Source organism: Camellia sinensis, chromosome 11 (assembly GCF_055761805.1).
Source record: "Camellia sinensis isolate YWXY chromosome 11, ASM5576180v1, whole genome shotgun sequence".
Taxonomy (NCBI): Eukaryota; Viridiplantae; Streptophyta; class Magnoliopsida; order Ericales; family Theaceae; genus Camellia; species Camellia sinensis.
The window spans coordinates 30639454-30651654 of NC_138971.1; positions in this window are offsets into that span (position 1 = coordinate 30639454).

Below are 12201 nucleotides of genomic sequence, written 5' to 3' on the forward strand. Positions count from 1 at the left end.
ACATAAAGCAAAGATTATGAATATATAACGATTGACCTATACATTCAACAATTTATGTATATGCTTAAAAAGGTAGTGCTGCTCAGAATCCACAATAAAAAAACAAAATTGTCAAGAATTGAAATATAATCTCAACAAGTTAAAATGCATATACATATGGCTTCAATTGAAATGATCCAAGGGAAGAAGAAAGTGCGAACAAAGCCATTCGCTACTGGAAATTGTAACTAAATGAAATAAAACGGAGAAGAACAAATCGAGTACCTTTGAAGAAATCGCGAAGAACAGAATTCCAAATGAAATTGAATGCATCGATCATAAGAAGAAATTGCGAAGAAAAGAAATCGCGAGGGGCAGACGAATGCATCGTTCCAAACCCTAGCAAATATTGAAATGAAGATGAAACGAATTCAAATTGTAAGAAGAAACCATGGGAGAGAAGAAACAGAGCGAGGCGAAGAGGGACCATTTCCCAAAATAAGTCAAATTATCAACCTAATTCCCAAACCGGAACTGCTACGTAGCTCGAATTGTCGAGCTCGAAATTGGCTTGAATCCAATTTCAGAAGTAGAGAAGGAGAAGAGAAGGAAGGAGGAGGAGGACTGGAGGGGGCATAATCACAGGGAGAGAAGAGAAGGAAGGAGGAGGAGGAGGAGGAGGAGGAGGAGGAGGAGGAAGGAGGAAAGGGAGGGGCTCGGCCGACAGCAGTGGTGCTGCGACGAAGGGGAGGGGCTCGGCGGGACCGGAGGCGACGGCGGTGGTGCTGCGACGAAGCGGAGGGGCTCAGCCGACGGCAGAAACGGAGGGGCCCTCTCTTCTCTCCATTCCCTCTTCCCCTCCTCTTTCTCTTCTCCTCTCTTCTTCCTCTCTTCTCTCCCTCTTTCTCCTCTGTTTCAGACCAACCAAAACGCCCAAAACGACATTCGAGCCAATTTCGAGCCAAGATTTTCGAGCTACGGCTCATTTTCCTTCCCAAACTAAGCCTAGTTTTGAAAGTACATCCAAAATAGGCTAAAACGTGGTTCACAACCACGCTTTTAACGTTTGTATGTCTCTCCCACGTGAAAATTAGAAAAAAATAAGACTAAATAATTGAAATTAAGACCAAATAATTTTTTTCAATTATTTTTTTTCAAATAATTTTTTTTTCTATTAATTTTTTTTTTCAATTAATCTTTCATTTCAATTAAATTTTTTTAAAATATTTTTTTCCCAATTAAATTTTTTTTCAAATAATTATTTTTTCAATATTTTAGGCTTGAACAAACATATTTTTTATTTTATAATATAAATAAAAAACGTAAACGTTATCAAACGCTACCTTAGTGTTTAGGGATAAATTTTATTTTTTTTTATTTTAGGGTTTAGGGTTTAATTCTTAAAATTTATTTTTATTTTATTTTATCCCTAAACACTAAGGTAGCATAAATTTTTAAAAATTTATTTTTATTTTTAGAAATTTATTTTTTAGAAATTTATTTTATTTTTTATGAAATAAATTTATTGGACCAACTGTGTTCACTTTACTTTATCTATTAGTTGGTCCAAGCGTGGTTCACAAATCAGCAACAGCATTTGTGTATTGAAAGCGTGGTTCACAACCACGCTTTCAGGAGAAAATTTTTTTTTGGTAAAAAGCGTGGTTCACAATCACGTTTTTAGAACAAAAAAAAATTTAAGCTAAAAGCGTGGTTCACAACCACGCTTTCAGAAGGAAAAAAAATTTAATTAAAAACGTGGTTTGGAAACACGCTTTTACGATTTCCCAATTTTCACGCGGGACAGACACACAAACGTTAAAAGCGTGGTTGTGAACCACGTTTTAGCCTATTTTGGGAATTCTTTCAAAATTAGGCTTAGTTTGGGAATTAGGTTGATAATTTAACTTATTTTGGGAAATGGCCCGGCGAAGAGAGAGAAAGAGAGAGAGAACGTGCCTTCAGGTGCAATGGGTAGAGTCAGTGATGATATCATAATATATCATATTGGGAGTGTTTTGTGTGTGTTACAGGATGATTATCACTTATTTTAATTTGAGAATTCAAGATCGTTTAGTACAGTTTTTATTTATAGTTTTTAAGTAAAAATGGCGTAAATAAGTTAAGAAAAATTGATTATTTTAAAAGTTAGGAAAGGGGTGTTTTGGCTTCTAATTTCTGCTTATCACCTTTTAGTTTACAATAAGCTGCACCAAACACCTTCATTATATGTTGGTACACTAATTGATATATGTAATACCACCGTTAAATTTTTAGGAAGAAACGTGAGATTGAAAAGAAAACGGTGCTACATGCACCAATTAGTGTACCAACATATATTATGACATTATTACTCATATTACGTATTATACAAATTATAAATATCTAAAATATCTAAAATTATGTCACATCATCTGTTAGCATACTAATTGGTGCATGTAGCATTATTTGAAAACTGTAATGAATGTACTTTTATATATGGGACCGGTTTATTCGAGAGCAGATTATTTTAATAATGTTATGATATTTTATAAAAAGATATTAAAAATAATAAAGATAATAATGTGATAATTTGTAATATTTTTTTAATTTTTGACTAAAATATTTAATCCCAAACAAGGCTAATTTCACTACAAAACAAAGATAGAAAAGTATCAACTACAATTTCGGTTAGTTATAAATTGAGATTAAAACATCTTTCTTAATTATTTTGATTAGAAAAGTATGCGATTGTATGGTTGAGATGGCACCTGATTGGGATCAAGTGTGATCAGTCAAGGCATTTATTCGGTGTGAGATAGATTTGCACCATAGATCGTCAATCCAACAGTCAGATTTGATCGGATGCGATCAAGGGAGATGACCACTCGATTAGGTGCATCAAGGTCTATAAATAGGCTGCAAAATCAGCCATGTCAGTGACTCCAAAAAAAAAATCTTAAAACATTCTTGCAATTCTCTCTCTCTCTCTCTCTCTCTCTCTCTCTCTCTCTCTTGTGATTTAGAGCTTTCGACCAAGAGTTTTTTAAGCAAGTTTCTACTTTTCTTATTGGTAATCAAATTCTATAAACTTGATTATCTGTGTCTTGATTTTCTTGATTATATCAAGAGTATTCTGATCTACTATCATTAGTGTAGATATCAGTAGACTTGATCCTTAGATCAGGCTTCGTTGTATCTTGAAGGAAAATTTATTGTAACCTCCTGCACACATTTTGGTGGGTGTAAATTTTGTCTTTAGGAAAACGACTAAGTAACGCGACTTGAAGCATCAATTTTCTGTTCTACATAGACAAGATCATCGTCAAGTTTTGATGACCTGAAGATTACCAATTTAAGAATTCAAAATGAATTGTTCCAACAATCTAAAGACAATATTTCTATATGGCAGTGTCTATTCAGAAAATGACTCAAGATTCATGAAGCTTGACCGATTTGGAGGAAATTTCTGACGCTAGCAAAAGAAGATGCACTTCTTGCTCACTACTCTCAAAGTGGTTTACTTGCTGACTACCCCTTATTTGGTGAAGCAAGAAGATGAGATGGTGGAGTAAACTCATACCAAAACCAAATGGGAGAATGACGACTATATTTGTCGAGGACGCATTCTGGATGCGCTGTCAGACTCTATGTTTGATGTGTATCAATATCTGGAAACGGTAAAGCAACTCTGAGACATATTGTAGTCAAAGTATCTCACCAAGGATGCCACCAGTAAGAAATTTCTTGTTAGTAATTTTATGCGTTTTATTATGAATGATACAAAGCTCAACATGGAACAATTCCATGAGATCCAACATATTCTAAGTCAGTTCCGACAAAAGAATATGAACATGGATGAATCTATTATAGTTTTATCTATAATAGAGAAACTACTATCTTCTTGGAAGGATTTTAAGATAACCTTGAAACACAAAAAGGAAGATCTTACTGTAGAGGAATTGGCTCAACACCTTCGAGTTGAGGAAGAGTTAAGACTTCTTGAAAGTAAAGATAACCAATTGACTCAAACGTTCAAGATCCACATGGTGGATGATGGCAAGAGGTTCAACATAGGGAAGCATAAGCGTGACCCCCAACCTAAGAAAGATGCTAAGAAGCCGAAAGGCGTTTGCTGGCACTGTGGCAAGCCAAGGAACTTCAAACATGAATGCCGGTCATACGAGAAGAAGTCAGAAGCATCAAATGCCAAAAACAAGTTCATGGCTGTTGCACCTAATGTGAACATGCTCAATGATGCTGGTAACTAGTGGATTGACTCAAGAGCAATGAGGTACGTCTGCAACGACAAGAGCCTTTTCACCACTTATGAACAAGTGAGTGATGGAATAGTTCTCTACATGGGCAACTCTTCAATAGCTACTATCAAAGGCAAAGGGACGGTGGATCTAGAGTTCACACCTGGAAACGTCTTAAGTCTTAGTGATGTCTATCATGTACCTGATGTCAGAAAAAACCTTATATCTAGAAGCCTACTTATAACAATTCTAGTTTAGACCCAACCCATTTCTTGCTTTTGAATTTGGGAATCCACATCCGTAACTGTTGCTCATTTCATTTGCATCTTGTTTCTAGTGAGTTGGGTTGTTTGGGAGTTGCTATTGTGTTTGAAACAGGTTTGGAGTTAGTTTTTCAAAAGAGTTATTGTCCAGATTTTTGCTTGTTCGCTTGAACGGTCTTTCTTGCGCTTAAGCGGTCTTTGAGATCTCCCAATATTTTTGCAGGTCTACAAAACTTCTAGGAGTAGGGTGTTTTTCGCTCGAGCGGTCTTCCTTGCGCTCAAGCAGTCTTCTTTAATCTACAAAACTTCTGGAAGGGGGTCATTGTGTGCTCGAGCGGTGACTTTGGTTACTCAAGCAGTGTCACTTATTATGTCTGTTGCTTGAGCGGTGTTTTGGTCACTCAAGCAGTCTGCGTGTATATAAGTTCGGGAAAATGGACTTTTGGATCACTTTTTCATTCCTCTCTCTTAAACATTTCAAAATCCTAAGTTCTTCACTCTCTCTCTCTAGTTCTTGATTTCAAGTCCCAAATACTCCAAATCCATTGATTTCTCCACCATAGCTCATAAGAGAAAAAGATAGAGCATGTTGAGGGCTTCGTTCTAATCGGAGGAGTTATTGTTTTCGCCTCCACCAAACTTTAACTCTTGCTCTCTATTGTCTTCTAGCTTTGAGGTATAGATTTCTTCAACCTTTGGTATGATTTTTACCTTAGTTACTTGCTCATTGAAATAATCTAGTGATTTGGGGATTTTGGGTTAAACTTAGGATTTGAAATTTAAATGTAAAATAGGGGTTTTCAAATGGGTTATTGAGAAAGGTTGTGGGAATGTGTTAATGGTTGAGATATTTTAAAGTAGTGGATTTCTTTACTCAAAATTGATTTTTGAAAATAAATGAGGTTTCTTTCTAAAATCATGGATAAATGGTTTGTGAAAAAAAATGGAAAATGATGTTGGGTTTTGAAAGAATGGAACGAATGTGTATGTTGACGATGATGGTGGAATTAGATATGTGATATCACTCCCGTTTGAAAATGATGAGATTATATCTGTTGTTGGAATTTATCTGTTGAATAGAAATATATATTTTGGGCTATCGGTGAAAGATAACTTTGATTGTTGTAGAAATTGCATTAGAATTAGGTAAATTGAAACTAATTACTCATACATCTTATATTGAGCATTTTTGCATATTTAAACATTGAAAATGCATTGTTTTGAGAAAAATGAGTGAATACCTTGGTAAATCTGGTTAGGATGTGTAGTTGTGATTATTATGTTGGCTAGTGTGTCCTCGGTGAAAGTCCAGAAACGTGCACGGTTAGGTACCAATACTTCTAGTTAGTACCGGTAAAATGGCTTTGGTAGTGCTTGTATAACCTACTAGCAGACACATACCTAAAGATTCTTAGTGTTTTGTATCCACGGCCCTGTTTTCTGATATAAAAGGTTATTTTCATGAATTGATATATAATTTGGCATTGCATTGTTTTGAGATGGAAATGTGAAATGTTTGACAAATGGCATTGCATATGTATTCAACTTATGACTCGTTAAGATTTATATATTGTGTTAGAATATCTTTATTGGGCTTTAGCTCACCCTACGGGAAAAATAGCTTTCAGGTGCTGACGATATGCCTCCACCAAGAACATAGCTTTGTAGGACTTGGAGCCAGGAGTAGCTTTTTTTTTTTATTTTTTTTTATTTTATAATTTGATGTAATTATTTTGTATAAGCCTTGGGCTTAAACTGTATTGAGTTGAACTCATTTTGTTGTGCCCAAGCATAGACTTGGAAAGATGTAGCCATTAGGGCATAAATCTTATTTGAACTTTCTTTTATTTTAATTCACGTATATATGTCATATATTATAGATTCAGGGTCTAAGATTTATGAATGTATAACGCATATGTCATCTTTACTAAGATCAAGGATTATGAAGGGAATATTAATTACAATGTTATTGATAAATTGTAAGGAATACTATGAGAAGGGTTTTTGTTATTATTTCGGGACGTTACACTACTTAATAAGCATGGTTTCAAATTGGTATTTGAGTTGGACAAATTTATCCTGTCTAAGGATGGGATTCTTGTTGGAAGGCTACAAGTATCAAGGAACGTTCGCACTTAATGTCATCAATAATACATTTGTTTTTGCTTATATTGTTGATTCTCTTTCTTTATGGTATGCTCGTTTAGGTCATGTTAATACTATGAAAATGCATGATATGGTTAATTTAGATTTAATTCCTAAGTATGACATTGACATGTTTGAAAAATGTAATTTTTGTGTGCAATCTAAAATTACTTGCATTCCATTTCCTAAAGTAGATAGAACCGCATCTTTGCTTGAACTTATGCATAGTGATGTATGTGACATGCATAGTACCCCCACTAGAGGTGGTAAGAAATATTTTGTAACATTTATTGATGATTTTTCTAAGTACTATCATATCTATTTTTTGCATTCAAAAGATGAAATGCATGATAAACTCAAGATTTTTAAGACAGAAGTAGAAAATTAGTATAATGTCAAAATAAAGAGACTTAGGTCTAATAGAGGCGGTGAATGCCATTTTCCAGAATATTGTGAAAATGTTGGTATTAGTCACGAGAAGTCTGCCCCCTATACACCACAGTAACATGGAGTAGTTGAAAGACAGAATAGGACATTAACAGAAATGATTAATGCTATGTTTTCTTATTCCAATTTAAGTTCTGGTTTTTTGGGTGAAACCTTGTTCACTGCCTATCACATACTCAATAGAATTCCTTTCAAAGGAAGAAATGTTACTCCTTATGAACTTTAGAAAAACACTTGAAAATTTGGGGCAGTAGAGAAATAATCAGATTGCCTGAACCTAAAAGGAAGAAATTAGGTGAAAAAGGAATTGAATCCATATTTTTTGGATATGCTATTCATAGCAAAGCATATAGCTTTCTAGTAATAGAACCCAATGGTTCAGTAAAAATAAATACCATCATTGAATCACGTGATGCGGTATTTTATGAGAATCGTTCCACAACCATTCCAATGTTGGATTCTAATCAAGGAAATGAATCAACTCCTTTGATGACTATAAAGGAAAATGAATGAAATAAACTCATTGAGCCTAATGAACCTAATGAGCTTGTTGAGCTAAGGAGGAGTAAGAGGGCTATGACTGAAAAGTCTTTTGTTCCTGACTTCATTGTTTACCTAGTAGAAAGCGATGCTCATTGTAAACAAACAATGCTTTCTTTAAATGTGGATTTAGATCCATCAACCTTTGAGGAAGCTATGAAGTCTCAAGATGTTGCTTTCTGGAAAGCAATAACTAATGAGATGGATTCTATCATGGGTAACAATACTTGGATACTTGCTGATTTGCCACTTGGATCCAAACCAATTGGTTGTAAATAGATTTTCAAAAGGAAGATGAAAGTTGATGACACAATTGACAAGTTCAAAGAAAGATTAGTTGCTAAGGGGTTTACTCAAAATGAGGGTATCGATTATTTTGATACATATACTCTGGTGGCCAGAATCACCACAATTCGAGTATTGATTGCTTTGATTGCTTTAGCCTCAATCTACAAGCTTGAAATCCATCAAATGGATGTTAAGACCGTTTTCCTAAATGGAGAGTTAGATGAGGAAATTTACATACAACAATCGGAAGGATTTGTTGTACAGGGTCAAGAACATAAAGTGTGTAAACTCGGTAAGTCACTATATGGACTGACACAAGCTCCAAAATAATGGTATGAGAAATTTGACAAAGCAATTGTGTCAAATCGTTTTAGGATACATGAATAAGATAAGTGTGTGTATAGTAAGTTTATTGGTAATAGAAGTGTAATCATATATCTGTATAGACGACATGATTATTTTTGGTATAGCCAATGATGTCATTGACAGTACTAAAAGTTTCTTGTCATCTAGCTTTAGTAGAAAGAACATGGGCTTGGCTGATGTAATTCTGGGTATTAAGATCAAATGAGAGAACAATAACTTGATTCTTACCCAGTCGCACTATATTGAGAAAATTCTTAAGAAATTTAATTAATATAATTGTACACCAATGTTTACACCTTTTGATTCAAATTTAAAATTGTATCCTAAGACTGGAAAAGCTGTTAATCGGTTAGAATACTCAGGAGTAATAGGTAGCCTAATGTATGCCATGACTTGCACTAGACCTAATATTGCATTTGCAATGGAAAAACTTAGTAGATACACTAGTAATCCCAGTAGTGTGCATTGGCATGCTGTTAATCGAGTACTTAAATACTTGAGGAAAAGAATAAACTATGGAATATTCTATAATGGCTATCCAGCAGTCTTGGAAGGATTCACGGATGCTAGTTGGATAATTGATCGTGAGGATCATTCGTCTACAAGTGGTTGGATTTTTACTCTTGTTAGAGGAGCTATCTCCTGGGGCTCTAAGAAGCAAACATACATAACAGACTCAACCATGGTGTCTGAGTTTGTAGCATTGGCTTCTTGTAGCGAAGAGGCAGAGTGGCTAAGGAATCTCTTGTTAGAGATTAAGTTATAGCCAAAACCTATGCCACCAATATCTTTGCATTGTAATAGTGAAGCAACACTATCACAAGCCTATAGCCATGTCTATAATGGAAAGTCCAAGCATGTAGGACTGAGACATAGTTGTGTTAGGCAGTTAATCACAAAAGGTGTGGTTACCATTGGTTATGTAAAGTCAAGTGAAACTTGGCTAACCCCTTAACAAAGGGACTGCAAGGGATTTGGTGTGGAAACATCAAAGAGGACGGGTCTTAAGTCCATTTAACATAATCACTCTTGGTGGAAACTCGACTCACCGCTTGAAGAAACATCAAGTCTTAAGTTCAATGAGCCCAAGTACACTATATGTTGTGATTATAAGCACTTAGTTTTATTTCATTTTCATTACAAGGTTAAAGTGCTTGGCACCTGTAATATAAAAAGAAGAGGATAAGTTAGCGAACTCTTTATAAGCTTACAACTGGGTTGTTAGGGTACTGTAAATTACAAGAATACTCTCAGTAAGCTTACCTATGTAAGTGTAGGACGTGGTGCCACTTCCTATGAGTTCAAGGGTTTAACTCTAGAGCACTCATGAAACAGGATATAGACAGAAGGCCATTCCACGTGTCGGTTTGTTTGAATACTTGAGGTTACCTGTATTGTGCGTGAGACATGTTCGGTTAGTCATATCAGATCGCTAGTTCAAAGACAAGTCTACTATGCCATCTTGATTAACTTTGAAGTGTCTTCACTAAGTGAATTATTCAAATCGTAAGATATCTTCACCTATATGCATAAGGCTGCCAAGTGAACTAAGAATTATCATCTTGTATTTTGAAATTGGTGGGGGAATGATGGGGAATTTTCAAAATGATTTTCAAAATTTATAGTTTAGTTTTTGGGTGTTTTCAAAATCTTCCTTATTTTTCTTTGGAAAGTTAGAAATAAGCTTGAGGACTTTGTCCCACATTGGAAAAACAGGAAAACATAGAGCACTTAATAAAGTGTTACATGGAATATTCCTTTGAATATGGAGTTATGGAATGGATGCTAGTGTGCATGCACTCACACCACAAGGATGGTGCTTCGGACCATCCGCATATGCATATACATGAGTGTGGCATAGGTAGTAAGCTACGTGGTGTTTGATGGCACACTTTGCACTTTGCATGGACGCATCAGTGCCATAAGGGTGCTTTTCTATTTGCCTCGTACAGGTTAGAGAGATGATGTGGATCCAACGTGGCGTGGGTGACGTGGAATATAGTCAACTCCACGTGGTAGTGATGTGGCGTCTGTTGGCAATAGGTCAACCAACTGATCGAATGCTTGTGCGTTCGATCTAAAGCGGTTTGGTCATAGCTGTTGATTGGAGATGCACACGATCATACGGTTGAGATGGCACCCTATCATGATCAGGTGTGATCAGTCAAGGCATCTATTCAGTGTGAGATGGATCTACACCATAGATTTTCGATCCAACGGTCAGATCTGATCGGTTGCGATCAAGGGACACGATCATTCCATCAAGTACATAAAGGTCTACAAATAGGCTGTAAAATCAGCCATGTCAATGATTCCAAAAAAAAAAAAAAAAAAAAAAATCCTTAGAGCATTTCTACAACTCTCTCTCTCTCTCCCTTTTGATTTAGAGTTTTAGATCAAGAGTTTCTTAAGCAAGTTTTTACTTTTCTTATTGGTAATCAATTTTGTAGACTTGATTATCCGTATCTTGGTTTTCTTGATTATATCAAGAGTATTTTGATCTATTGTCATCAGTGCAGACGCCGGTAGACTTGATCCTTAGATCACGCTTCATTGTATGCTAGAGACAAATTTACTATAACGCCCGACACCTTTTGATGGTTGCAAATTTTGTTTTTAGGAAAGCGACTAAGTAACGCGACTTGAAGCATCAATTTTCTGTTCTACATAGACAAGATTATCGCCAAGTTTTGAAAATCTGAATAAAAAAAAAATGGTAGTATTTTTATGTTTAGGTTCTTTAAAGCCATTAAAAATAATAAATAAAATATAAATAAAATAGGAAGAGATATAGAAAAAAAAATATTTTTAACTTGAAAATGTATAGATAGGCGTTGAAATGACCAAAAAGAAAGAAAAAGGGATAAATAGGTCTTAAAAATGGACAAATAGGCTTTAATATATACAGCTATGCCTCTTTTTAAACTATTTGTCCCCCAAATCTATTAAAAAAAAAAACCTTTCCCATATTTGAACTTATTTAGATCTATTTGTCCCCAAATTTTTAACTTATTTATCACCATATCTAGACCTATCTATCCCCATATTTTTAACCTATCTATCATCGTATCGGAACCTCTTTATCTTCATATTTGAACCTATATGTCCATATATTTGTTACCTATCTCCCTTAAATATTTTTTTTTTATCCTATCTGTTATGATATTTTTAATTACACATAGATGTCCCCATGTTTGAACCTATGTATCCCCATATTAGTTCTATTTGTCCCCATTTTTTTTTTAAAAATTCATTTAAAAGTGATTTAAAAATATATAGATAAGCATATATGTTATTATTTTTAATTTTTAAATTCATTCTATTTTTTAATTAATTTCTTAAAAAGTCCACATATTGGCATATTATATCCCGTTTCTTTCTTTCTTTCTTTCTTTTTTTTTTTCCTTCAAAATTTCACATTGAATATCGATCTTACTTGAAAGACCTCAAAAAGGAGAATATACATTGATCTTGTTTAACATATCTTCAAAAAACCGAATTTATAAATATCAATTTTATTAAAAATGGATATGTAGAACTCAAGTTATGAAATTTCAAAGTTTTTATGTATAAAACAAACACAATGGTACATTTGTCCAACAGAAAATGCATTTCTTTATGACTTTAAGAGTTTAGTGCGTGAAGTAATTATCACAAAAGTTTAAAAATTAAATTTATGGTCTAAGTTCTCTATTTAATACTTATTTTTTATTTAGACATAATTTTTAATATACTTATTAAGTAATTACAAAGTCACAGTTTAATCTGATTTTACATAATTGAATTAATAACCCATCCATATGACCCCTTATCTAATTTCTTTACCGATCTAGTTTTTAAAACCTTGTTTTTTACACCATGCTAGGAGCCAGTGTATGCACATATAGCTAGTAATTTCAAAAAATTATTGGTCCCAGTGGGGTAGTTGATCTTGA